At 41.1% G+C, this 24,565-nt stretch overlaps 1 pseudogene; it reads left to right on the top strand.

Moving 5' to 3' along the window:
* The first annotated feature begins 12,301 nt into the window (after positions 1-12,301).
* Positions 12,302-12,694, top strand: LOC119057713 (60S ribosomal protein L27-like; annotated as a pseudogene).
* Positions 12,695-24,565: the final 11,871 nt, after the last annotated feature.

The raw sequence follows: 24,565 nt of genomic DNA, 5'->3' as shown, positions 1-24,565 counted from the left end.
AAGTAAACCTCCCTCCAGCCCTCTTATTTCATCTCCTAATTCCTTCCCCCGGAGGCAGCCACTACTACTGACTCCTTGTGTATTCTTCTAGAGATTCCATGGGTATCCAAACATGGCCTTTTTAATCTGTGCCTTGCATCCAGAGTAAATTTTTTAATGGATGACTCCCTTTGTCATTCCCTTTGGAGGCTTCCCAATGTACGGAGGACCAAGACCCAAAGCTCTACAGGTCCACCAAACCCCGCCCTGCTCTCCAATCTCCTGCTGAGCCAACTTTTCCTTGCACGGTACTCTGGCCACACAGGCCTTCCCTCCCGTCCTACCTCAGGACCCTTGCCCACGGTGGCCACTTCACCTGCAGGCACTCTCCTCTTCCTTTGCCCAGCGCAGCTTCTTCAAGTGTTTCCACGCCAGTTCCTCACAGAGGCCTCCCTGGCTTCCTCCTCTCAACTGAGTCCTTCCCTATCCTCCCAGCACAGCCAGATTACTTCCTCTGGAGCATTTTTTTAACTTGTGGCTTTATATTTATTTGTGCCATTATATATTTAACGGTTGTCTCCAACTAGACTATAAGCGCCCCAAGGGTGGGGACTCCAGCATCCCACATGGAGATGGATGCGATGTCCCCCAGATCCCATAATTACCATTTCTTTTTTTGTGGTGAGAGTAATTAAGGTCTAATCTCTTAGCAATTTTGGTGTTTGTGATACAGTATTGTTGTCTATAATCGTTACACTGTGCATTAGATCTCCAGGACTTATTTCTCTAGTAGCTCCAAGTCTGTACCGTTAAACAGTCTCTCTCCTGTCCTCCCATCCCCCATCCCCCAGTTACCACCCAGTTGCATGTTGTTTTTATAATTTCTGCTTGTTTGAATTTCACATATAAGTGATATACAGTACTTGTCTTTGTCTGACTTACCTCACTTGCCATTATGTCCTCCAGAGCATCCATCCATGTTGTTGCAAATGGCAGGATTTCTTTCTCTTTATGACTGAATAGTATTTCAGTATATATATATATATATATATATATATATATATATATATATATCACATTTTATTTACCTCTTATGAATAATGCTGCAGAAAACATGGCAGTGCATATACCTCCTCAATATCCTGCCTTCATATCCTTTGGATACATACCCAGAAATGGAATTGCTGGGTCACATGATAATTCTACTTTTAATTTTCTGAGGAAACTCCATACTGTTTTCCATAGTGGTCTGATCATTTTACATGCCAGCCAACGGTGCAGAAGACTTCCCTTCTCTCCACATCCTCATCAGCACTTCTCGTCTTCTTGATTATACCATTCTAACAGGTGTGAGGTGGTATCTCACTGTGGTTTTGATTTGTATTTCCCTAATGATTAGTGAGGTCGAGCACTTTTTTTCTTGTGTACTTATTGCCCATTTGGATGTCTTCTTCAGAAGAATATCTGTTTAGTCTCTGCTCATTTTTTAATCAGTTTGTTGTTGCTTTGTTGTTGAGTTGTATGAGTTCTATATCTATGTTGGATATTAACTCCTTATCTGTGTTTGGCATGCATACTAGTATAAATACATTTAATTTGGCGAGCACAGATGCAGGACATTGTGCTGAGAATTTCACATACATCGTTTTATTTAAGTCTCTCCATAGCCCTATAATGTAGGTATTACTAGATCAGGTTTATACATAAAGACACTGACATTTGACTTACGCAAGATCATATAACAAAGAAGTAGTAAAAATGGTACTTGAACCCTGCTTTGTTTCTAGAACCTATACATATAACCACTATCTTATGCTCCTTTGTTTTGGGAGGAGGGGTCTATTCAGTTTTGGCGTCTCTATCCTGACCTGGGCACCCATTGCACAAATTGCAGACTTTTATAAAATACTTCCAGTCTCCTTCAAGTTGGAATTTTTCTCAGCTTCCCTTTTGTTCATATTTGCTGCCCTCATAATGTATAACTAACAATCAGGAATCTTTCTTGGGTAGTGTGGCCCAGCTCACCGCTCTTTCTTAGTATGACCACAGTTCACACTTCTGTTACAAACCCCAGACCAACTATGGCCTTTCATCTCTGCCAACCTCATTGCTCAGGTGAACTGCTAATATAAGAATATACAAAATCTCATTAGGACTTTTCTCTTTCACCAGTTCTCACAGCTGTCCATAAGAGAGGACAGGAGCTTAAAAGAACTGAGACAAGGAAGTTGTATGTAATGGGATTTGGGGGGACTGAAGAGGCTTTAGTTTAACAGGATGAAGAATGTAATTCTCTAGAAAGTTGGGGCAGAAGGTGATGGCAGTGATAGTTTTCATGGTCCTACAATCACAACAATGAACAGGAGTTGACTTTAATTATTTTTTGTTTTGGATTCAAGTGAGAGAATTGGTTTGGAATTCTTGGCCAGTGTGGTATTATAGTTCACCTTTTACTCTAAAGAGCCCATAGGTTTTTTTTGTTTTTTTTTTTTAATTTTTTTATTGATTATGCTGTTACAGTTGTTCTATTCCCCCTTCATTCCCCTCCACCCTACCCCCCGTCCCCACCATTACCCCCCCTTTAGTTTATGACCATGTGTCTCAAGTTCTTTAGATTCTATATTTCCCATGCTATTCTTGCCCCCCCATCTATTTTCTATCTACTGTCTATGCTACTTATTTTCCGTACCTTCTCCCTCCTTCTCCTTCTCCCACTCCCCTGTTGCTAACCCTCCTTGAGATCTTCATTTCTATGTTTCCACTCCTGATCTAGCTGTCCTTTTAGTTTGCTTTTGTTTTAGGTGTGGTTGTTAATAACTGTGAGCTTGTTGTCCTTTCACTGTTCATGTTTCTTTAACTTCTTTTTCTTAGATAAGTCCCTTTAACATTTCATATAATAAGGACTTGGTGATAATGAACTCCTTGAATTTGATCTTATCTGAGAAGCACTTTATCTGTCCTTCCATTCTAAATGAAAGTTTTGCTGCATAGAGTAATCTTGGTTGTAGGTCTTTGGATTTCATGACTTGGAATACCTCTTTCCAGCCCCTTCTTGCCTGTAAGGTCTCTTTTGGGAAATCCGCTGACAGTCTGATGGGAACTCCTTTGTAGGTGACTGTCCCCTTATCTGTTGCTGCTTCTAGGATTCTCTCCTTCATTTTAATCTTGGCTAATGTAATAATGATGTGCCTTGGTGTGTTCCTTCTTGGGTCCAACTTCTTTGGGACTCTCTGAGCTTCCTGGATTTCCTGGAAGTCTATTTCCTTTGCCAGATTGGGGAAATTCTCCTTTATTATTTGTTCAAGTAAGTTTTCCACTGGTGGCTGTGCCTTTCCCCCCTTCTGGTACCCCTATAATTTGGATGTTGGAACATTTAAAGATGTCCTGGAGGTTCCTAAGACTCTCCTCATTTCTTTGAATTCTTGCTTCTTGACTCTTTTCTGTTTGGCCATTATTTGCTTTCTTCTGGTCCGCTTCAATGATTTGAGTCCCAGTTTCCTTTTCATTGCTATTGGTTTCCTGTGCAATTCCATTCATTTCAATTAGTTTCACCTTCATATATTTGTCTAATTTGTGGCTATAATCAACCAATTCTGTGAGGATCCTGATCACCAGTGTTTTAAACTGTGCGTCTGAGAGTTTTGCTATTTCTTCATCACTTAGATTTATAGGCTCTGGGGCTTTGAGATCTTCTTGAGCCATTTTTGGTCTGTTCACACCCCCTTTAAGTGTGAGGAGTGGAGCCTTGGACTCCCAGGTCGCTGGGTTATGACGCTGTATGTGGGGGCGTGGTCAGAGCGGGGAAAATGGCGGCCCCCTCTGCTGTTTCCTGCCGCTAGATGAGGAGCAGAGCCTTAGGTGGTTCACCGGGGCTAGGCCACTCAGAGTCGCTGGGTTATGACGCTGTATGTGGAGGTGGGGTCAGAGCAGGGAAATGGCGGTGCTCTCCCTGCCGCTTGCCGCTTGCCGCGGGGACTGGCTGGGTCCCGGTCCAATTGCCCACTCCCTCGCTTGTCTATCCGCGCACAAATGCGCAACCACAGTAAACCCGTAGCCCTGCTCCCTCACTGTTTCCCCGAGGTCACTTGCTTGGTCGCTCACTAGGTCCAACCCTGCGCCTGGATTCCATGCACCTGAGTCCATCTGACCGAGTTTTCCTGTGCAACGCCGTTCCACCAGTTGCTGGTTTCGCCCCTTACCGGTTAGACTGAAGAATTTATTGTTAACAAACTTCCAAAAAGTTCAATTTTCTGTGTTCTGACTGTGTTTTCTGTTGCTAATATTTAGTTGTCTCTAAACTTGGTTGTGTGAGAAGGCACAGCATATCCACTTATGCCTCCATCTTGGCGGAAGTAGGAGCCCATAGTTTTTATAAGACAAACTCGCCAATAATAATAACTCATATTTGTTAGCATTTACCCTTGGTTATTTTAGGCACATTTTAGACCTTCTTTCATTTAACTCTCATAATCACCTGTGAGGGAGGCACTGTCATTACTGGCACTTTAAGACGACAAGCTGGAGGCCCAGGAAGGATAAATAACTTGCTCAAGGTCACAGAGCTAGTCAGTTGTAGAGCCTGGACTCAAAACCAGGCAGCCTGACCCCAGGTGGGGCTCTCAACCACTGTTTGCTGTGCCCTCTGAATTCTTCGGGGGAGATTAAGAGTGCTTATACATTCCATTTTGCTTTTTTATTGAATTTATTGGGGTGACATTGGTTAACAAAATTATGTAGGTTTCAGGTATACAATTCCGTAATACATCATGTGCATATTGTATTGTGTGCTCACCACCTGAAGTCCTTCCATCACCACTTACCCCCATACCCTCTTCTACTTCCCTCACCCCTCTTTTCCACCTTTCCATCTTGTAATCACCATACTGCTTATAAGACACATATATGTCTGTGACTATAAGGTTTTTTTCTTAATCCCTCACCTTTTTCACTCAGCCTCACAAGCTCCCTCCCCTCTGATAGCTGTCAGTCTGTTCTCTATGAGTCTGTTTCTGTTTGTTTGTTAGTTTATTTTATTCATTATGCAATCTATTTTGCACATAGAGCTCCTTAGGCAGCAAATGCTTAGAATGCTTCTTGGCTTCTTTTTATTGCCAAGACTGGGCTTTTTCCCAGGACACTCTTGACTTCTGTCCCACCTCCACTCCTCCTCTGGGGAGACTGAGTGAGTTACCGGATAGAAGAGAAAAGGGGCCTGAAGGGCCAATCTTCTTTGTCTCATCCCTCCTTGGGCTGGACTCAGCTGATAGGGGGGACACATTTTGATCTGTTCCTCCAGGGTCAGGTCTCCTGAGTCAGGAGGGGGTGGGGAAGCCTTTGGAGGTCCAGTGCTCCAGAGTATGCACTGAGCCTGTAGTTGGTGTGCGGTGTGGCAGCCCCATGTAAGCCACAGCCTCCGAAGCAGCTTCATTAAGGGGATATTTTCACCCCCATTTGATTATTTCTTTGCCTTCTTTCTCAGCTGATCTAGAACTGAGATGGAGAAGAGGGCTGTTAGGTATCCCCATGACCCCCTCACCCAAGCTATGGAGAGAAATAGAGATACACAGATAATAACATCACATGGATGAAAGATTCTTGATATAGCATCCTATCACTCCACGCTGTTCAAAGATAACCAGCTCATCAATTAGGCTACAGAACAGGAACATAGCAGGTACTTTGCTTACACAATCTCATTTAACTCCTATAACATTCAGGTGAGGTGGGATTTATTATCCTTATGTTACTCATAAGGAAACTATAGTTTTACTCTAGAAATACTGGGTGTGGCTCACAGGCCAGGTTTTGTTCCAGGAGGCTCAGCAAGGTAATGGGAATTGCTCAAGGTTACATAACTGTTCAGTGGAAGAACTAGAGAGTGAACCCAGGTCTGACCAATGCCACAGGTTAGGCATTCCTTGGAGAGAAGGGAGAATGGGGGCAAATAAAAAAGTAATAATAAACATGTATTGAAGCCCTGATTTAGTACCAGTGTGTAACTTTATACCATTCAGTGCTGTGTGCATTATCTCATTAAGTCCTTGAGTCACCCTTATAAAGAAGGTATTGTTTCTTCATTATATGCACAAAGAACCTGGGATTCAATGGTGTTGAATAATTTTCCAGAGGCCACATAGTAAATATTGGAGTTCCAGTGGCAATCCAGGTTCTCCTCATTCCAAACCTTTAGCTCCTGAGAAGAACTCTCTTTGTTTTTCTGGAGCTTACAAAGGTAGTTGAGAGATATAGCCTTTGATACGACACCAGAGCACCTTGAAACCATTCATTAACAAGTGCACATGAACCTGGTAGGTGTGTGTGGAGGTAATGGGGCTTGGGGAGGGAAGCCAGAGGGAGAGGTATGGGTGAGAAAGGGGTGGCAGGATGATCAGCATTGGGTAGGTTCACCGAGGCTTCATGGAGAAAAATTTTTAGCTGATACATGCTTGATGATGGTAAAAATAATAATATGGCAAGTATGAGAATCAGAGATAAGTTTTGAAGGGCATGCTTTTGCACATGGTATGTCAGTAAAAAAAGAAACAAAGTGGCAGCAGCAACAAGAGAAGCCCCTCCCCTCTGAAGGTGAGAAACTGCCTCGGCAAAGTGATGGGCTCCATGCAGGTCTTGAGGGTTCTGCTTGGGTGGTCAATGCATTCAAGATGCTGAAAATTCTGAATCTTCCCACGGCTGTCAGTTAACTAGCTGATGACAATGGGGAGTCAATTTTTCTGGACCTGGATACCCTTATCTCTAAAATGAGGGAGTAGCGTATGTGTCCTCCACAGTTCCACCTAGCAATAATATTTTTTCTCCTCCCCTCCAGCATATGGAAAACTAGCAGGTTTTCCCAGAATATTTGGCACCTAGATGATGGTCAGTAAATTTTTGCTGAATTAAAAAGCAATGATATTAAGTGAAAAACAAATTCCTCCACATAGTAGGCATGTCCTGTTTGCTATATTTTGGTTGCTTATGTTCTATACTTCATCTGTCCTTGCCTCTGAGTTCTCAAACTTGCCATTTTCTCTTTGGGGAAACTTTTCCCCACAAACCACTCTGCTTCTCTCATTCTAAATTGTGTCTAGAATGGGATCAATCACTCCGCAAATCCCTTGGATTTTTAGTTAATATTACATTGTCCTCTAATTTTCTAGTTCTCAGCTTCTGCTGAATTGGCTATGTGCTTCTACATTTTTTATGTAATGGATGTGTGGAGAATCTCACTTACTGCTTTGGTAGGTGAACAAATACCTGTATGAGAATGTGAATAAAATCACATGGTTGGAAGAGCATCACCTAAGCACAGCATGCTTTAATTACAGGCTCAAATATTGAAGTTGATTTTAAAACTAAGTGGATATGAGTGCTAAGAATAATATTTGAAGAAGGAAGGATTCTGTCCTGGCGAGTGTGGCTCAGTTGGTTGGAGTGTCATCCCAGTGAAGGGTCATAGGTTCAATTCCAGGGCATATACCCAGGCGACGGGTTGTATCCTCTTTTGGGACATGTACAAGAAGGCAACCAATTGTTCTCTCTCTCTCTCTCCCCCCCTCCCCCTGTTCCTGTCTCTCTAAACACAATGGAAAAACTATCCTTGGGTGAGGATAAAAAAAGGGAAGGAAAGATTTTTCCCAATGCCTTTTTAAAGCAGATATATTTAGTACCATAAAGATAAAACAACCATGAATTTGATGAAATTTTTCACTTTTCATCCACATGGCTTAGCACTGTATATGCAAAGCCCTAATCTCTCTGCTCAAAATTCAACATGAAATAGATCACTTCCACTTAGGCTTCTGAGATTGACTCAGAACCTCGGAATCCAGTTGGTCTGGTTGCTTGTACAGGATGGTGGCAGACACTCCTGGTTGGCCTCCCGGTCTCCAATCTCCTGTTCCTTCACACTAGCAGAGTTCCCATGGTGGTCAGGGCAGCCGTGTGCCCATTTAAGAGCATGCACCTTCCTAGACTCTCTAGAAGCTGGAGAGGCCACAGCCCAGGTCTGACCAAGAAGATAGAAGTTTCCAATGTGGGGCTTCCAGGAAAACCACTCTTTTCCTTATAAAAAGAGATAAGTCCCATTGGCACATGTGCTTTGCCCTTTACTCTTCCCCTTCTCTCTGCCTGGAGTTATGAATACCATGTTGGAGGGGCAGCAGCCCAGCTTTTCAAATCTGAGGAAGTAGGTCAGACACTGAGAGTGGCAGAGAAAGAAGTCAGAACGAGCCATGACTGGTGTGGCTCAGTTGCTTGGGTGTCATCCTGCAAAGCGAAAAGTTGCTTGTTCGATTCTTGGTCCAGGCACATGCCTGGGTTGAGGGTTCAGTCCCAGGTTAGGGCACATATGAGAGGCAACCCGTCGATGTTCCTCTTTCTCTCTTTCTCTCTCCCTCCTCCTCTTTCTAAAGATAAATATATAAAATATTTTGAAAAAGAAGAAGAAGCTAGAAGGAGCGGGGATATGACTGACTGCCTTAAACAGCTGCCTCAGCCCTACCTCCAAATTCTGTTATGAGAGAAAAAGAAAACCTCTATTTGGTTACAGCTGTGGTCAGTTACTTTCAGCCAAGTGAAATCCTAACTTATGTAAATGTAAAATTTAAGAAAGCATGAAAATATTAGGCATCAAGGAAAACTTTACATACCTTGGAGATATTGACAATCAAATGCATCAGGCCGTAAATATATTTTGCTGAACTTTGCTCTACCCAGATTTGTCAGTGATTGCTCGGGTCTTTTCCCCACCTTCCTTCTTCCTTCCTTCCTTCCTTCCTTCCTTCCTTCCTTCCTTCCTTCCTTCCTTCCTTCCTTCCTTCCTTCCTTCCCTTTTGAAACAAATTTTGTCAAGCAGCTTCTATACTATCTATGTGCTAAAGATAAAATGATGAGCAGAACAGGCATGATTTCTGATTTCATATAATCACAGAAATACATAATTATAAAACAATTTAAGTACAATGAAAAGAAATACAAGGAAGAACGTGAACATGAAAATGAAAAAACAGATCCAGTCTGAGGAGGCTTCTCTGAGGAGCTAAGTTCTGAACCGAGACTAGAAGGACGACCAGAAATGGATTGGGCGAAGGTGGCAGATGGAGTGAGAAGAAGAAACAGCATGTATAAAAGCCCCAAAGCTGCAGAGAACAGAGCACTTTTGAGGAACTGAAAGTAGTCATCTGTGACTGAAATACTGAGAATAAAGACAAACGCAAAATTAGGCTGGAGAGATAAATGGGCCAGATGATGTAGGGACCTGTAGTCAGTTTACGTTCAGTGTTTGGGTCTTTATCCTAAGAACAATGGAAAGTCACTGTATATCCTAAACATTAAAGAATGACCTGGGCATAGTTGAGTTAAAAAATCAAAATGTCATTCTGTCCCAGTTTCCCTGCATCCAGTATCTGTTCTCTCCAGGGCATCCCACATAGGAAACCAGAAGGGCCTTTTTCAGTCAGTGCCTTATCATGCCACCCTCTCCTCTGCATGCACACACACCTTAGCTAGTCCAAAAAATGTAGAACATGCATGTGGCCAGTTCAGATGTAGCTAAGAACTAGGAAACCAGAAGACGATGTAAGAATAATAAAGAGTCCAAGGGATTCATAGAATGCACAGGAGAGGTGAGGCCAGAAGTGATGTGGGGAGCCTGATTAGGTCCCAGAGAGAATACAAGGTGAGAGGGGATGATAATTTGAATTTGAGGGTGGCTGTGCAGATGGAAGCAAGTTGTGAAATTTGAATCTGATTTAGAAGGTAAAATCAGTAAGTCCTGGAGATGGATTAGACACAGAGGTTGTGGGGATGCAGAGTACAAGAAAGACTCCTAGATTCTGGCTTGTAGATTGGATGGCTAGTTGGCTGGGTTGGGGAAGGGGTGGGGTGGTGGCGGTGGTGGTGGTAGCATTTACAAAGAAAGGAAACTTAGAGGAGGCCTGAGTTGGGTGGGGAGCATTATGATGAGTTTCCACTGAACACGTTGAGTGTGAGGAAACTTGAGACATTCATGTGGTATGTCACATAGGCAAGCGTGGGTAGAGGCTGACACTCAGAGAAGTCTGGTCTGCAGGCATCAGCATTTAGGTGTCGAATAAAGTTATAGACCGTGAGATTGTATAAGGAGGGAAGACAGAAGGGAAAGAGATGGGAATTTAGGACCAAGTTGTTATAAAGATGAATAGCCTTGTTCTCTTTCTTAGGAAGCTCATGACTTGGTAGAAGTGATGAGCTGCATACATATGTAGTTACAGCATAGATAGAAAAGGACTTGTATCCTACCAGTGCCATAAAGGAGGCCTTCAGGGAAAAGAGACACTACACCAGTTGAGGGGATCAGAGACTGCCTCGTGGAGAAGCATTTAAGAACATCCTTGTTAGATAGCCAGAATAAAATGAGGTGGATGAGGGGAGGAATGGGCTTTCAGGTAGCGTCAAAGACTCGACAAAAGAGTCGAAGGCTAAAAACAAGAAATTGGGGGAGCTTCAAGATTTTCGGTTTATCTAGAGTTGAGGTATTCGTAGGGGAGTCATGCAAAGGTGGGCTGGAGCCAGACTGAGGTGGGCAGTGAAAGAAAGCCAGGCTCAGGTCCTCTACCTGTGGGAGTGGGGACCTATCTAAGGTGTGTGCATATGTGGAGAAGAGGGTGATGTGATAAAGCAGTGACTGCGGAGGACTCCTCTGGTTTCCCACGTGGGGTCCACTGGAGAGGACAGATGCTGGAGGCAGGGAGACCAGGTAGAAGGCTGGAGTGGAGTATCTCAGAGATTGTTAAAATAAAATGACTGAACTCCTTACCTAGTTAGTGCAAATAAAAAGGAAAGTTACTGGAAAAAATATGAAAACCTCATGGAATGCAGTTCTGAAAGTCCACTAGGCTCATAGGACATAGACAGAGGTCAGAGTCTCTCTGGGCCTCTCTCTCTCTCGGGAGGCACAGGGTCTCCTGCCTTTGCTTCTCTCAGCACTCCTGTGTTCTTTGGAGACCAACTTTCTCCGTGAGCCCTTTTCTGCCCCCCTTCTTAACCTCTTGTGAACATATGATTTTGTTGCCCATGACGTCCCTTTGACCATTATTTCCTGTTCTTGTTTTGGTGGTGCTATTTTCCTCCTTTCTTGGACCTCGCCACACTGATGTATTTTGGAGGTTTTTTTATTCTCTATCTTCTGTATTTATTCTCTAGGGTTGTCATAACAAAGTACTACAAACTAGGGGGCTTACACGACAGAAATCTACTGTCTCAAGGCTCTGGGTACATGAAGTTGAAGCTCAAGATGTTGCCAAGTTTGGTTCCTTGGCTTGTGAAAGCATCGCCCTCACCTCTGCCTTTATTGTCTTATGGAGCTTTCCCTGTGTGCATGACTCTGCGTCCAAATTTCTCCCACCTATAAGGACACCAGTCATATCATCTTAAATGATTACATCTGTAATGATCCTGGTTCCAAATAAGGTCATATTCTGAGGTTCTGGGGGTTTAGGAAGTCAATATATGAATTTGGGGGAGGACACATTTCAGCCCATAACACATCTAAGCATTGTGTTCCCTTGGTCTCTTCCTTCACTCTCTGTGAGAAGTTCGGTCCAAATCCATGCCTTTACCGCATCACCTCTACAGTGTGGATAGATGCCCCAAGGCATTTTTCTCTAAGCTGGTGATTTTCAACTGGTGTGCTGTGAGAATTTTTAAAACATGCAATACCTGACTATTTAGTCAGGCTCACTGACTTCTTTTCTCTTAGATTGTCAGATAAAATTGTGACAACAGCCAACACGACAATAGCTGTCTAGTGTGAATGAATCAAAATTATACCTTTTTTTTTTGGTAAGATCAGCAAATATATATCTATATACATATATATCACAAGATTTTAGTAATTAGTTTATGTGTGCCGTGAGATGAAAACCTTGAAAATTGCTGCCCTAACCCAATCCTCTCCTACTGAATTATGGAGGGATGGATCCAATGACCAAGTGGACATATTTGGAGATTCAGAGGTCATGTTAAATTTATAGTGTCCCAAACTGAATTTGTCTTTTCCTCAAAACCACTAATTCTTCTGAGTTTCTTATGTCAGAGATGGGCTCCATCATCCATCTGGCTTTTCCAGCCCACCCTGGAAATTATCCTGGAGGCTGGCTGTATCTTACCATCTCCTAGTCTCCAAGTCCTGAGAATTCTACTTCTTCCATAGCTATTGTATGGCTCTTTTCCCCTTTATTCCTGTTGCTACCCTTCCTTGGTTTAGTTTACCTCTTTAAACTTGAATTACCATGATTAATAAGGACAAACCTTTCTGCTGTAGGCCCACGTGGCTACTGTTGAAATGTGCAAATTCATGAAACCCAGGAAGGTGGTCTTGGTCCTGTCCAGATGCTACTCTGGATGCAAAGTGGTCATCATGAAGAACATTGATAATGGCATCTCAGACAACCCTTTCAGTCATGATCTGGTGGGTGGAACTGACAGCCGCTGCTGTGGGCAAGGAGAAAACTACCAAGAGGCCAAAGGTCAAGTCTTTTATGAAAGTCTGTAACTACAATCACCTCATGCCCACAAGGTACTCTGTGGATATCCCCTTAAACAAAACTGTATTCAACAAGGATCTCTGCAGAGACCCTGCTCTGAAATGCAAGGCAGATGTGAGGTCGAGGTCAAGTATGAAGAGAGGTGCAAGACTGGTAAGAACAAATGCTTCCTCCAGAAACTGTGGTTTTAGATTTTTTTAAAATTTCAGTTATTAAACATACAAAATAAATAAGTAACAATGACAATAACAAAAATTTATTGAGTGTTTACTGTGTGCCAGGCCCTTACATAAAATGCTTTGTAGTCTTAGCTTTCTTTAATCTATCTTGATTCCAGAAAGATCTTTATAAACAAAAATGTAGCAAGTATAAATATTTAGTCCCCAAAATGTAGATGATCAATAAAAATATAATTTTTCCCTATAATTCAACTCAATGATTATTTTCATTTTATCTGATGGCAGAAAACATAATCTCAGGTAATTCTGAGTAAATATGTAATTTCTGTGCTGTGCTTTTCATTTATAACTTTTTAATATTACAATTCTTATTAGTACTACTGTTACTGCTACTATTATTGAGATCATCATCATCATCATCATTTTTCTTGGCTGCATTGTATTTCAACATGTGAATATATCACATCTTTTAGCCATTTCCCTATTTATGAAACTTTAGATCATTTGCAGTCTTTTGCTATTACAAAATCTTTGTGACACATCTTTGCATAAATGTTCTAGTACAACTGTTGGGTAAATTCCCTGAGGTAGAAATCCTATATCAAAGGGTGTGTACATTTTAAATTTAGATAGTGATTGCTAAGTTGCCCTCCAGAGAGCCTGCGCCAATTTATACTCCAACAGATACGAACATGCTTGCTTCTCCCCATCAGCATCAACAATGGATATTATAAAACTTTTAAGACTTTGCTGTATTTTATCTTAATTGTATTTCTTAAATTATGAGTGAGGATGAGCATTTTTTCATTATATACCATTTTGTAACCATTTTTCTCCATTAAATTTAACAGAAACATCTTTTCATTTAAATAAGTATTCATCACTTCAGATGTACTTTTGGGAAGTTTATTTCTAGTTACAGCACCAGACAGAATCTTTTAAAAAATAAAAGTAGGAAAAACTACAATAACAAAATTTTTAAAGACTTTATTCAGTTTTTGGAGAGAGGAGAAGAGAGGGAGAAAAACATCAGTGTGTGAGAGAAATGCTGATTGGTTGCCTCTTGCACAGGCCCTGACTGGGAACCAAACCCTAACACCGACCTGTGTCCTGACCGGGAATTGAACCGGCAACCTTTTGCTTTTTGGGATTGCTCAACCAACTAAGCCACACTGGTCAGGGCTACAGGAAAAGAAAAAAAGAAATAAAAAATAAAAATAAATAAATAAATTTCTAAATAAATGTAGGGTGTTTCTGACAAAAAATTCTTAGGTGAATTCTAAGCCTCAGAATAAACAATAAACCAAGAGTCTGAGCCAACTGTGCCCCAAAGAAATACAATGTGAATCATAAATGCAAGTTATATATGTGATGTAGATTTTCCAATAGCCATATTTTAAAAAGTGAAAAGAAACAGATAAATTTAATTCAACAATATATTTTAACCCAATATTTTAAAAATAGGCCCTGGCTGGTATAGCTCAGTGGATTGAGTGTGGGCCTGTGAACCAAAGGGTCACGGGTTTGATTCCCAGTCAGGGTACATGCCTGAGTTGCAGGCCAGGTCCCCAGCAGGGGGCGCTTGAGAGGCAACTACACATTAATGTTTCTCTTTCCTTTCCCCTCTCTCTAAAAATAAATAAAATCTTCATAAAAAATAGAGTAGTATCATTTTAATATTTAATCAATATAAAATTATTGAGACAGTTTATATCCTCTTTTTGTTCCAAGTCTTGTAAATTCAGTGAGTACTTTACACTCACAGCACGAGTTTGACCGGACACATTTCAAGTGCTCAGTTGCCACATGTGGCCCGTAGGTACCATATTGGATGGCACAGATTAGTTGTTTTAAAGAAACTTCCCAGTGCATGGAAGCTACAACTAACACCCAAATAGCTTCAAATTGCACATGACACCTTGCCTAGTGTTTTGAGGCCAAGTTCAATGCCTTTTAGAAAGAAGGTACTCAAAGTTTGTTTTTCTAATTGAGTTATTTTAATTTTTTCAATTGAATGTTCATACTTGTTTTATGGAGATATGGTCAAAATACCTCATTGTAGCAATGAATCATTTTGTTAGTCATGAAACAAAAAAAACCAATTCATACATTTTACTTTGTTTCTCAGAAATGAGAGATGTTTTAAGAATGTGTTTTCATAAGATTTGCCAAAATTTTTCATCACACAATAGCTTTTTTTTCCCTCTTCCTTTTGGACAATTGTTGAGTTGATGAAGTTTTTAAGATAGGTAGGAACAGATGTGTGGACTCAGTTTGGGAAGGTAAAAACAATTCTACTTGAAGAGAAGTAAACAGTCTCCCAGGGGTGTTTGCATCCAGTTTTAGGAAATGAATCTTCAGTGGACTTTGCGATTGGATTAAGAGCCAGCAACGCTTGGGCAAATGCTGATAGTCCTCCAAATATCACAATGCAGTATTAGGACCAAACTCCCTAACAGGACATTTTAAAGAGGATTTCCATTTTAATTATTTGCTCCACATTTGTCCCCACAATTGACCCTTTAGGTAATTGTTAATCCCATATACTTCTCTTTAACTTTTAAAAAAGATTTTATTTTATTTTATTTTATTTTATTTTTTTAGAGACGGGAAGGAAGGCAGAAAGAGAGGGAGAGGAACATCAATGTGTGGTTGCCTTTTGTGTGTCCCCAACTGGGGACCTGGACCATAAGCCAGGCATGTGTCCTAGGCTGGGAATTGAACTAGTGACCCTTTGGTTCACAGGCTGGCACTCAACCCACTGAGCCACACCAGCCAGGGCTACTTCTCTTTAATTTTAATGCTCCAAAATCTATCAATTTATGAAATAAAAGGAAGTGTTCTGTGACGTAATATAATTGTGGTATAATCACGTTATAATATGATGTGAGAAATTCTTTTCATTATAATGATATTAGTGCTCAGTGCAAACCTGGAGGCACTGACATATTAGAAATGGACTTGGAAAATGCTAGCTGGAATAGCCCTCTCTGCCACCTAATTCAATCCAATCCATTCTTCTTACAAATTAAAAAGTGACTCAGAGAAGCACAGCTGTTCTGAGGTCTAGATTTCAGGTTTTCTGATGCCTGGACCAATATTTCTCCTCAGTATGAATTATAGCATTCTAATTTACTGAGCCAGCACTCACTAAGTGCTAGGGTCTGAGCTAAGTGCTTTTCAAAAATGTCAACAATTCACAAAGTCTTTGCAATATAAAGTATTTCAAATTTAGAACAAAAAAATCACTTTTCTCTAAATTTTTTTCTTCAAGATACATTTGCTTTCTTAAACAAAAGTTGCTGATGCACAAGACATTCTCTACCTCCAGAGTCAAGTCTGCAAAGGACACCTAGGTATGCACCACTGGGCTGTGTTTGGATAGTTCATTAAGCAATAACTTATTCACAACTCTAGATCAATAAATTTCTGTTAAGCCTGCAAAGAGGTTTGAAAAGCATAGCTTTTTTCTTTTCCTCCCTTAGTTTGTTCACTAATGATCCTCCCTCCCTCCCTCCCTCCCTCCCTCCCTCCCTTCCTTCCTTCCTTCCCATTCTAGAAAGTTAGGGGTTAAAACCATTTTGTGCTGAGATTCTAAATTCTTTTTGATTTGTCTTGGACATGTAGGATGATGGAAATGCAAGGACGTTAGGTGTCATCTGAAGGGGGGAGGAGGCCCAGAGAGCTTGAGGCTTTTATCTGCGATTGGAGAAATGAAATTACACCCAGGTCAGAAAGCTACCACATAGCAAGAGTGCAATCAACCCCAAGTGGAAATCCGTTGCAACAGCAAAGGCACTGTCTTGGCTCAGGAGGTGCTATCCTTTTTAAATAACTGAATTGAATCTCAAACCAGCAAGTTCTCCTGCTCCACTTGAAAGAGGCCAGATCCAGTGCCAGGAGGGTCAGAATGAAAAGCATCCCATATAGTTTTTGATTTACATATATTTGCATGTTTACTTCAGTATTTGCCTCCTGAACTAGACAGAAAAGAGAAAGCAGGGGCTTTCGTTTTCTTCATTCGCTATTGTATTTCCTAGCACATAGCAGACACTCAATAAATATTTGCTAAATTAGTGAGTGAATGAATGCATTCACAGAAAATTCCCAGCACAGTCAGCTCTTATTGGTTGTTTAGTTATGACACAATTTATGAGAACCTTTAGTGAAACTGTCACTTTGACCCTGTTTTGGTGTTGTGAAAATCACTAGTGGCCCTTCTGCAAGTTGGCAACTATTCCACTGTGTGTTTATTTAGACCAAATTGAACTCTTTAATGACTCAGTGGGAACACCACTGAGCCAGTGAATGCAACCTCAATTCTCTCAATCTGAGCTCTTGGTGAACTTCGGGTAAGTTCTCCTGGCCAAGAAGATAGCTGAGATTTTGCGTTTGAATGAAAATGTCCTTAAGAGAGAAAAGCAACTGAATCTCAAGTGGTTGATTTTGTCCATGAATCAAAGTCAGAATGAAGTCATGTGCGGAATTACTATACTACCTAGTCAGCTGACTGCGATCAGATTTGGTTAGCTGTTGCTGGGACCACATGAAGAGGGGGTTATTTATTAGGAACAGTATAGTTCCTTTTAAATTCTGTAGCAATCATGTCTCTCTCTCTTTTTTTTTTTCCTTCCAGTCCATGGAAAGTGTTATCTCAGGCAGCTTTGTGCAGGAAGTTGGGTTTATCACTTCCTCACAGTTGCAGTTTGTCTAGGACTTAACTACATGCTATCAGATTACATCAAAATGTAGGCCTTTGTGTGTTTAACTCATCAAAGGAGTGGACCCTCAGGACTTGATATCACTTCACTGCATATGCAGCCATGTAGCAAAACAAAGCCTATCTAAACAGGACAGAACTATTTCTGTTGTGCGGCAGCTCCGCTAGCTCGAGCTTGCAGAAATGGTTGGGTTTCAGGTGTCTGCAGTGTTTCACTTCTTGTTTTTATATTTATCTCTCTTTAGAATTGTAGTCATTTGCCTGGTTGTGTGCAAGAAAGGAAAACCCCAAATACTACCTACAAGAGAGGAGACAAGATTGCTCCAAACCAGAGTGTCAGTGGGAGGCAGCACTAACCTTTACCTTATCATCTTGATTTTCACTTGAGAACCCCAATTGCTGCTGTTAGAGGCTGGCCTTTGGAGCCAAGCGGCCACACAAGGGGTTTGTTTGAATCCTGGCTCCTGTTTCCTGGTTGTGTGTCCTTGATCAAGTTATTTCACCCCTCTGAGCTTTACTTTCCCCATCTGCTAATGGAGAAAGTGATGACACCGGCTTCATAGCCCTATGATATGGAATAAATGGTATGAATTAAATAATATGGGCAAAGTGCGTATGGAACCTCTGTGCTCACCCTGGGAAGGATCTCAGTACTGTGAAGCGTGAGGGGCACTGTGAGCCACACTTGCCAAGTGACAGAGCAGTCCCAGCCTGGCTGAAGTTTCTCAGGCTGCACTTCCACCTCTGGGGCCTTGTGGCTATTTTCTTCTCTCTGGAGTTCCCTCTTCTCTGTGGTGGGCTGGCAGCCAGATGGTGCCTCTATTGGCAGCCACAGGAAGCCAATGCAACTGTGAAGTAATACTTCTGCCCCAGAGCTGGCTCCGCCCCGTTGACCAAGGTTTTTTTTTCCCCCCCTCCTTCTGCTCAGCCAACTCTTTTCAATGTCTTGCCTAAAAAGGACTTCTCACCCAGCTCTACTGCCCCGGGAAATGGCTGACTGCCCCAGGGGCTTTGGACAAACAGCTGTCCATCATAGAAATGGTGAAGGGGACTGCCTCCCAGCTCAGTCCTTTGGGAGCTGAGGGTACCATCTTGCAGCAACTCTCTGATATGATGCTCATTTACCAAAATCAGATGTCAAATGAAAAGGGACAGGGCTTGATTTTATAAAATCCCTTTGAGCCAGTGGAATATAATGAAGCACTCTTTTTAAAAAATTATTTGCATTACGGAAGTAAATTTTCACAGGCCTATGACCGGAAAGAAATTAAGTTACACCTAAAAAACTGTATACTTCAAGAAGATAACGTTCTTTCTTTTTCTTTTTTAAAATCTGAAACTATTTAAAACAGGAAATTGAAACAAGCCTAATGCTTTATTGCTTCATTATACTCGGGTCATTCACTGATGGCTTCCTATCTTCATTGCTTCCTCCTTTCTAGCCACTGAGGTGGCAGATGTCTTGTGAGCCACACTTTGCTTCAGCTGTTCAGAGAATCACTTCAGAGCCACCAGCCACCTTCCATTCAGTGCCCCCTGGGTTTGAGTTGGTTTGGAGTTTCACATCCAGTGAATTTAGCCTCTCTGCCTGGCCCCTTGGGTTGAGTTCTTTGGCTGTCTCTTTAGCTTTTGCCCCTGGATGCTGTCTCTCAGAACCCCCTTTAATGGCCACAGGGCCAGTCTCCCCTCACAAGCCCTATACAGAAGATGGGTTCCCAAGCTGGATCCAGCACCTTGGACTCCATGTTTTCTGGGAAGAAATTTAAGACATTTGGCTACAAACCTCTTCGCAGAGTTGTGAATGCTAAGGGAAGACCAGCTCTTTCTGTAGATTGATGAAATTAAAAATCATTTTTTAGTAATTGCAAAAGCAATAAATGTGCACACACATACCCCTAAACACAGAAATGTATAAAATTTAAAACTGAAGTCCCTCATATCAACCTCCTAGTGATAAGTCTTTGTTATATCCTATTCCAGATTTATTTCAGTGCATATAGAAGTATTTTACTTAAAAAAATGGAAAATAGAATGCCTAACTACTCTTCTGAAATTTGCATGTTATCCTCAACAGTATATTTTGGATAGATTCAAATGTCAGTATGCACACATTTGTCCCTTTATTTTGTGTGACTGTGGCTATTCCATGGTAGAGTGAACTAATTTATTTACTCAATTCCTTATTGATGGACCTTGACTATTTTAGACTGTTTTGTTCTTTGGCCTAACAAACAGTGCAGTATGAACATCCTTGTGCAAACACCTTTGTGCTCATGTGTATTTCTTTAGAATTTTTGGGTTCAAGGGTATGCACATTTAAAGTTTTAATAAACATTACTAAATTGCATACCAGTGTACCAGCTTGCAATCTACCCGAGAATCTGAGAACTCTTGTTTTGTTAAACATTTATCAACTGTAGTATTACCCAATTTTATCAATATAATGGGCAAAAAGCCCTTATTATTTGTGTTTCTCTCATTATTAGTTAAGCTGAACATCTTTGAAGATGTTTTTTGGCTATCTGTACTTCCTCTTCGGTGAGTTTTCTCCTTGTATCCTTTACTCAGTTTTCCATCAAGTTGTCTTTTTCTTGTTGGCCTGTGTACCAGTTAGGATGTTTCTGGCTGCAATTACAGATTGCTTAGTAAAATGCGGCTTACAGTGATTACCTACTATATTGTACAATACAATCTGAAGGCAAGATATTCCAGAGTTGGGCAGTGGCTTAGGAATCTTTTTGTGCCTTGTCATTCTCAGCATGTACAGATTTCCAGTCATCACATTCTAGACAACTATCTTCAAAGTCCCCCAAAAGCTCTCCTAGCCCAAATCTTTAAGCTTCCCGTTTGATCATGGAAGAAAACTTTTCCCAGCATCTTGGCTACAGACATCTCCTCCCAACTGGGTCCCATTGGCCAGGATTGGGTCACATGTCCTTTCCAGGTGGAGATGCCTACACAGCTGCCATTTTTAATGGATTTTCCCTGTCAATCTCCACATTGTTTCCTCAATTTGTTGATGCAGATGAATATAACTTGATGATAATGTACCAATTTGAATTTAGGGGCAAATGCTACACCTGAAATATAAGATTGTCCTTGACTTTTAATGATATATATTTTTATATTTTAACATTTTATTTCTTTATTTTTAGGGAGAGGGGAAGGGGGAGAGAAAGAGAGGGAGAGAAAAACCGATGCGAGAGAGAAATGTTGATGGGTTGCCTCTTGTATGCACACTGACCAGGGACCAAACCCACAACCCAGACATGTGTCCTGATGGGGAATCAAACCAGAGACCTTATACTTTGTGGGATGACTCCCAACCAACTGAGACACACCAGTGAGAGCTCAATGATGTATCTTTCAAGGATCAATGTATGACTTGAGTATGGGCAGTCCAGCCCCTTAATATCTGACCACACTCAGCAAGCTGTACTATTCTTCTTATCCCCCTAAAGCAGGATAGCACATAGCAGGCTTTCTTCTCTGGGCAGCCAGAGATAGCAGGACTGGCCCTGACCTTGTAGCTGCTCTTAGACCAGTTGGGATCTGCCAGCAGATTTTCTGGCCCTCCCTAGATGAGATGAGGGAGACAGGTTTCTTAGAGGCCCATGGCTGGCTATAATAATACCCATTTTTTTAAAAAGGGTCTGACTGAAGCAATGAGAAAGTATAACTTCCTTTCCCCCCTTTAGAGTAGGGATCTCTTCTCTTCTCCCTGCTGGACACAGAGACAACGGAAGGCAACAGTTACAGCTTATTTTCACTTTATTTCTGTGAATCAGCAGTCTCAGAGAAATTTGATCTTAGCCACACCTTTGTAACTAGAAAATTGTCTTTCAATCAGATGAAGACACCACCTCAGGCTCACCTTCTGGACTCTCAGGTTCACTGGCATCTTCGGGATACCATGGCTTGGAATTGCTGTGAAACTAACCCGTGTGTGTAGAAGGCTGAGTCCCAGAATCACGGAGCAGATTTTTATCTTTCTGCCTTGATCTGTTCTAATTTTCTCTAACTCGAAACCCCAGAATGAAAGTTCAAACAGATGTCAGCTCCCCTCTTCTTTCCCCTTTCTCCTATTCCCTACTAATGACAGACACAATAGTCACAGTGGTATCTAAGCTGAGTGTTTAATAGGCTAAAGAAATTATTCACTTTCCTCTTTAACCATAGGAAATCCTGTACAACTATTATTTAAATGCATCCCTAATTGTTTTAAGCTTGTGGATGCTATTGGACATGGACTTAAAAATTTTCATTTCCAATATTTTGTTTCTAGTACATAGAAATACAATGGATTTTTGTATGTTGCCTTGGTATCCTGTGACCTTGCTGTTGGTTTTACTAGCTTTTTGGGAAATATTCCTTGGGCTTTTCTACATATATGGTCATGCTGTCTGTGAATAAAGATAGTTTTACTTCTTCCTTTCTGATCTGGATGGAAAGGCTCCAGGAGGATGTAACCCCACAGGCAGCCGGCTCTGTGAGATTTCAGATCTGCTCACCTTTTGACTAGGCTGCTTCAAATGATAAAAAGCCTGTCCAATCACATGTGGTGATCTTTCCTGGCTCCTTGGTTCTATACATGCTGTTTGCTCTTTCTAGTCCACCTTTCTTCCTCATTTGATGAGTGCGATTTGAACACTGGTTCACTTAAAGTTTTTAGAACTACCTTATTTCTAAAGCATTTTTTCTTCTGGCTGATAGTCAAATCTGTCATTCCCAGGGCATTGACCACCTTCCATTTTCCATTTTCTTTCTTTGGTTCCATATGAAGCTGTTGCAATGATTCTCTCCAAATTCACTAGCCAGTTTGTCCCCATACTGTTTTCTGTCTTTTGCCAAGTGACTGTTCACCAGCAAGTGGTCTGGTATCCTTTCCAAAAGGTCTGGGCCTTGCTTTGCCCAACTTCCCAATCTTTAAATATCCTTTATCAAGCAACTTCTCGTGCTGGGGGAACCACAGTTGATCTCGCTGCTCCCTCAGAGTTTCAACTTTTTCAAATTACATGAAAGTACCTTTGATTCTTTATCTTAATGACTTACACACTTGCTTTGTTTAAACATTTCTCCTCCAAATCTCACTTATTCGTTCAGCTGATTGTAATTAGTTTTCTTTATCTCTCCTTTATTTATTATAAGGGTCATTTCTTTTTCTATTTAGCTCCATTCTTTGTTAAAATAAAAGGATAAAATAATATACAGTCAATAAGGTCCAGTGCAATAATTTTTAGATTTCCTTCATGGAAATATAAGTGTAAGTTACTTTAAGCTCAGTGAAACTTTGTTTTTAGCAGATTATGGTGGGGAAAACCCACAATTTGTGATAACTATACAGAAGGCTTACCAGAGGATCAGTACAGAAATTGGCTCATCAGACCAGGCTTCTCTCCCAAGCCCAGGAAAGCCCAGGAATAAGCCTGGATTTTTACCAGTTGTCCTCTTTTTAATATTTTGTCTCCCCACCCCCACCCCTGCCCAGTTTCCTTTTGCGTATCCTGTTTCTAGCACCAGGTCAGTTTCCTTGAGTCCTTTTTCTTATTGGAAAACAGCATGAGGGAGTGGAAGGAATGCAGCCCTAAGGGTATAAATAGACCCGAGTGTCAGCATCACTTCTGCCTCTTCCCAGTTGTGGGTCCTTGGATAAGTTACTCTTTCTGGGCTTCATGTTTTTCTTCCAAAAATTGCCTTTAAAAACATAAATGATATTCATTGGGCATCTAGCACAGTGTATGGAAGATACTCAGTGTATGTTGACCTGTGATTATTAGCTTTATGCCTTTGGCTTTCTTCCTCCCACACTCTTTCTGTAATCACTTGCCATTCATTCATGATTGGGCTTGAATGAATGAATCTATACATTTATGATCTTTGAAAGTAGTAGTTTACCTTTTACTTCCCTTTAATGTTAGGTCAACAGTGTAATGAAACTGCCCCAAACCCCTGCTTGTGCCGTCTTAGCCTGAATTACAAGGGAATGAATATAAACTGAATGTGTCCTGAATCAGTGTCGGAGCCTGAATGGATGTTAGAGACCAGCTGCTTCAACTCTTTATATTTACAGATGGGCTGACTGTCATGGCGAAGATAAGCAATTTTCCCAAAGCCCGTAGGAAGGTATATGTAGCTATTTAGATTTCCTCATTTCATTGTTTGACGTAAAATTCATATAATATAAATTAATCATTAAAAAATGTGCAATTTGTTGGCAGTTAGTACATTCACAATGTGCACCCATTACCTTTATCTAGTCCTAAGACATTTTTATCACCCTGTATTTATTAAGTAGACACTCCCTGTGCTCTCTCACGCTAGCCCCTGGCCATTACTAATCTGCTTTCGGTCTCTATGGATTTGAATATTGTGGATATTTCATACAAATGGAATCATACACTATGTGATCTTTTGGATCAAACTTATTTCACTACCATAAATGTTTTCAGTTCATACTCATTGTTTAAAATTTCAGCCCTGGCTGGTGTGGCTCAGCTGGTTGGAGCATTGTCCTGTAGCTGAAAGACTGCAGATTCACTTCCTGGTCTGGGCACACCCCTAGGTTATAGGTTTGGTTCCCAGCACGGGTGTGCACAGTCCCCAGTCTATAAGTATACGATTGATCCCTGGTCCAGGCATGTACTGGAGGTAACCAATCAGTGCTTCTCTCTCACACCAGTGTTTCTCTCTCTCTCCCTTCCTCTCTTTCTGCAAGCAATAAAAAAAGTCCTCAGGTGAGAATTAAAAAAATTCAAACATTATAGGAAGTATAATAAGGAAATAAAAAGTATTCTGTAATCCTACCTGCCATTGATGAAGACTAGTAGCAGTGTGGTGATGGCTGCTGTTTCCCGTCTCCCACATAAATAAGTTTATAGTATTCACACCTCTTACTTGAATTTGGTATTTCACTTAACACTGTATGTGAAACAGCTTCCTGTACTGACACATACAGACCTCTTCATTTCTCTTTTATTAATTGTCTCACGTTTCATCATGTGGTTTTAGTCTAGGTTGTTTAACAAACCTGCCGATGAACATCCTTCTCCCTCACTGCAACCCCATTCCATCCAATTTTTTGCTATGGAAAATAGTTTACATCCTATCCTACTGGATGTGACCTATTTTGAAATTCCAAAATTGGCGACAAATAGACAGGAATG

This window comes from Artibeus jamaicensis, unplaced genomic scaffold, assembly GCF_021234435.1.
Source record: "Artibeus jamaicensis isolate MK-2021 breed Jamaican fruit bat unplaced genomic scaffold, CSHL_Jam_final contig_332, whole genome shotgun sequence".
NCBI lineage: Eukaryota > Metazoa > Chordata > Mammalia > Chiroptera > Phyllostomidae > Artibeus > Artibeus jamaicensis.
Note: the sequence above shows the minus strand (reverse complement) of the source record. Positions and strands in the feature narration are given on the sequence as shown.